The 4,961-nt window shown below is 38.6% G+C and overlaps 1 long non-coding RNA gene across 1 annotated transcript; it reads right to left on the reverse strand.

The window, feature by feature from the left end:
• Positions 1 to 992: 992 nt before the first annotated feature.
• Positions 993 to 2,224, reverse strand: LOC127087599 (uncharacterized). The gene is made up of 2 exons (XR_007789985.1): positions 1,385 to 2,224; positions 993 to 1,121 (listed from the first exon to the last, which is right to left on the reverse strand). It is a non-coding gene; the product is annotated as an uncharacterized LOC127087599 (long non-coding RNA).
• Between the last annotated feature and the right edge of the window lie 2,737 nt (positions 2,225 to 4,961).

Here is a 4,961-nt window from a genome sequence, read left to right on the forward strand (position 1 = left end):
TAGTCGAGAGATAGTGAAGCAGAAGCTTACTATTCTCCTTTTCATCCCAAGTTTTATGTCTAAAAGAAAAAATTCTTTTGAAATTGAATGGTTTGAAAAGTGGTTTGAATTCGTGTTTATGAATGAAACAAATTTTATTTACTGTATTATTTCATCTACTCGATTAATCAATAACCAAGTAGGTTTCATTGTAAGGAAGCCCAAGAGTAAGCTATGTGAGGTTGATGGCGATGCAAAGAGCAATCGACTTACAAGGGTGTTTTAAAATGGGCTCGATATTTAAATCGAGAATTGTATGATTGTGCTTTTTGAAATTGGTTTGTGTTGGATGATGAATTGAAATTGAATTTATTTATGAAAAGATGGTTTGGAATTGGATCAAACTAATTAAGTTAATTCATTTTAATTAATCGAATTTAACTAATTAATCAAAATTCAACTTAATTTAATTAGAAGTGATAGAAAATATCTTAGCAATGTTAATTTAATGGATTGAATGAAATTGGTCACAATGTGCTCCAAAAACCGGTTTAGACGAAATGACAATAAAATTGATGTCATTCGCGAATTCATAACACGGTGAAATCATACAATTAATGTATTAAAACTTGGGCGGCGCAACGGCATTGAATTACCGAATCCGTGGATCAAAGATTATCTCGAATTTCAAGGAAATGAAGCAAATAACCATAACAATAATAACATCACATATTATCTTCACCACATAAGTCCGGTATCTTGATGAATCTCTACAAGGTCTATGCTCACTAATATTTACATGGAGATGAATCTTTCTTCCTAAATAACATTGCCAATTTAAACTCTTGGCCTAGTAAAGATTTGTCACAAAATTTAAACTCAAAACCGTATTTAATCCAAAACTGAATAGATAACGAGTTATGGGCTCAAAATTGTATTTAACTCACAATTGAAACTCACAATATTTACATGTTTAATCCAAGCAGCATCAAAATTGAAAGGCACATTAGATATAAATACAATGCAACTCAAAAACATATCAATTAAAACTCAGCTTAACATGCGACTTTAATTAATTTAAGGAACTCAACAGCAACTGCCACTAACACTTGAGAATTTCATTACAACCTTTCTTCACAATTCTGCAGATGAAATCCAACACACAATTCTTCATAAAATGCAAATGAAACCCAACAGTAGTGACATTGGTTACCAATTTACATCAGACCAAAATTATCATACCACTCAGAGCTAAATATAAATTCAGATAATTAACACACCATGGTCACTTGGACACAAATTAAATCAAGTTCGACAATTCTTAACAAATCCAAAAAACAGACCACCAAAATATGCTATATTATAGGCTCAGATAATAGCAAAAGGTTGTAACAAGAGGAATTACGTGTTGGTTTCGGTTATGAGGATCCCGTACGCAACTGCTTATTGCCGAAACGTGGTGTCACAGGTGGTTCACGGATACGTCAAAAGCGTCACGCGATGGAGTGAGGGTTTGGCGAAAAACCAGATCGATACCTGAAAAACAGAAAAGTACACAACAAACTCCAAAACTTCTTGGCGACGACTTCGCGAGGTCTTCGCATACAGACGGTGAAGACCGCTGTTGATGAAGGACAAGGGCGGTTGCAGATTGACGAATCACCGACGGCACGGTACGGTAATGGCGATTGTTGAGAGAATCGGAGTGAGGTCGACGGTTATTGGGGTGTTAGCTCACGATGAAAGGGGTTGATTTCTGTCGGCGGGTTTTTGGATTTGTGGGTTGAGTGAAGGTTGAGCGGAAGTGAGGGTTTTGTCGGAGAGGGTTTGAGCGTGGGTTTTGAAGAGGCGGAAGTTGTGTGGAGCTTGACGGTGGTGAATGAAAAATGAGAGGAGGACGGCGGCTGGGGGTTTGATGGTGGTGCGATTTCGAGCGGTGGAGGGTTTAAGGTGGTAGAAGCGGCGATTGAAGGTGATGAAGATGGAAGGCGTGAAGTGAGGAGAGTGAAAGGAGAGTGGGGTCGTGAGAATGGGGAAAGGTGATAGTGAGGTGATTTAGGGTTGAGAGGGAGATGTTGGAGAATTTTTCTGAGAGAGTGAATCGTGTGAAGGGTGAGGAATGTGTGTGAATGATGTGTGATGCAGAGAGTTTTAAAACGTGGAGTGAGTGTGGGTGAGGGAAGAGAGAGATCTTTTTTCGGATTTTGTGAGGTGAGTGGATGAGGCGTGGTGAGAGAATTGTGAGTGTGTACAGGAATCCAATGCATAATTTTTTATAATTATTATTTACTTAAAGAAATGGAATTATAAAAAAACAAATTCTAATTAATATTTAATTTAAACAAATTTTATTTGTTTTAATTGAATAACTAAACCAAAAATTATTGATCAATTAGAAATAGAAATTGAGTGCAAATTTGTACGGAAAATTAAATCAATCACACCAAAATTGTCAGCACAAAACACATTATTTGAAAAATACACTGTTTCCTCAAATTTTAACGACTCAACTGATTTGTCTGTATTCTCAAATAAATTCATTCTGACTGACATTTTAGGCGTTATTCATGATGCAATGTATGTCATGTTATGCATATGATGCAAATTAAAAAATGAAATCAATTTTTATGAACCGGACAAAATTGGGGTATGACAACAAGTACTAAAAGTATTGGCCTCTAGGGCTTACACCAACAATCTCCCACTAGCACTAGAGCCAATCAGACATACCCCGTATGCCCATTGATCTAGTATGGCCATCATGCTTCTGCTGCGCAAGAGGCTTTGTCAGTGGGTCAACTATATTGTCAAGTGTAGGTACTTTACATATTTTCACATCTCCTCTATCTATTATCTCTCGAATGAGATGATAACGGCTAAGTATGTGTTTGGATCGTTGGTGAGATTTAGGCTCCTTAGCTTGTGCGATAGCACCATTGTTATCACAATAGAGACCAATGGGATCCACAACGCTAGGGGCTATGCCAAGTTCACTAATGAACTTCCTGATCCAAACAGCTTCCTTTGCTGCACTTGAGGCAGCAATATACCCGGCCTCGATTGTAGAATCAGCAATTGTATCTTGCTTCGAACTTTTCCAGCTCACAACGCCACCGTTCAAGCAAAACACATAACCAGATTGCGATCTAAAGTCATCCTTATCTGTCTGGAAGCTAGCATCAGTGTAACCAATTACAGCCAATTCTTCCTGACCTCCATATATCAAGAATGATTCCTTAGTCCTTCTCAAGTACTTAAGGATATTCTTAACAACTACCCAATGGGCATCACCAGGATCAGATTGGTACCTACTCGTTGCACTTAAAGCATACGAGACATCTGGTCGAGTACATAACATGGGATACATGATAAATCCTATTACAGATGCATATGGAATCTTATTCATGCGTTCCCTTTCTTCCTTAATTGAAGGGGATTGTGTTTTTGATAGACACAGGCCATGTTGCATAGGTATGAATCCTTTCTTGGAATCATGCATATTAAAGCGTCTCAGCACTTTGTCTATGTATGTACTCTGACTTAGGCCAAGCAGTTTTTGTGATCTATCTCTATAGATTCTGATTCCTAATATATAGGCTGCTTCACCTAGGTCCTTCATAGAAAAGCATTTCCCCAACCAAGTCTTTACTTGTTGCAGGGTAGGGACATCGTTTCCAATGAGTAATATGTCATCTACATATAACACCAGGAACACGATCATGCTCCCACTAACCTTCTTGTAGACACAAGGCTCATCTTCGTTCTTGATGAATCCATATTGTTTTACCGTTTCATCAAAACGAAGATTCCAGCTTCTGGAAGCTTGCTTCAATCCATAGATTGATATTTGTAGCTTACATATCTTATGGGCTTCTTCTGGTATGTCAAATCCTTCAAGCTGTGTCATGTACACATCCTCAAGAAGATTCCCATTAAGGAAAGCAGTTTTGACATCCATCTGCCATATTTCATAATCATGATATGCAGCGATAGCAAGTAAAATTCGAACAGATTTAAGCATTGCAACTGGTGAAAAGGTTTCATCATAGTCAACACCATGAATTTGTTTATATCCTTTTGCAACCAGTCTTGCCTTATAGGTATGTACCTTACCATCCATGCCAGTCTTCTTTTTGAAGACCCACTTGCATCCTATAGGATTAACTCCTACAGGAGGCTCTACCAAGTTCCAAACATGGTTCGTGTACATGGAATCTATTTCGGATTTCATGGCCTCTAGCCACTTCTCAGACTCGGGACCAGTTATGGCCTCTTGGTAGGTCACAGGCTCATCTTGATCCATGAGTAATACATCACCTTGATCTGTTATGAGATATCCATATCTCTCAGGTAGGTGACGTATCCTGCCTGACCTACGCTGGTCTTGTTCTACTTGAGCGGGTTGCTCTTCCGCAACCATTTGTGTTTCCTGCTCTAATTCCTCCATAGGTGTATCGATGCTTTGTGATTCTTGAATTTCTTCAAGCTCTACTTTCCTCCCACTGATTCCTTTGGAAATAAAATCCTTTTCTAGGAAAACTCCAGTTCGAGCGACAAACACTTTGCCCTCAGAAGGATTGTAAAAGTAATATCCTCTTGTTTCTTTAGGATACCCCACAAATAAGCATTTGTCAGATTTGGGCTCAAGCTTAGTTGAAATTTGTCGTTTCACATAAACTTCGCAACCCCAAATCTTCATGTAAGACATATGTGGTCTCTTACCACTCCATATCTCATATGGTGTCTTTTCACCCTTTTGGATGGAACACGGTTAAGTGTGTAAGCTGATGTCAATGGTGTATGTCCTCAAAAGGAGTTTGGAAGATTGGTGTGACTCATCATGGATCGGACCATGTCCAACAGGGTTCGATTTCTTCTGTCAGATACACCCTTCCATTGGGATGTTCCAGGAGGAGTAAGTTGGGATAGGATCCCACACTCTTTCAGATGGTCATCAAACTCTAGGATTAAATACTCATCAC

This window comes from Lathyrus oleraceus, chromosome 5 (assembly GCF_024323335.1).
Source record: "Lathyrus oleraceus cultivar Zhongwan6 chromosome 5, CAAS_Psat_ZW6_1.0, whole genome shotgun sequence".
Classification (NCBI taxonomy): domain Eukaryota; kingdom Viridiplantae; phylum Streptophyta; class Magnoliopsida; order Fabales; family Fabaceae; genus Lathyrus; species Lathyrus oleraceus.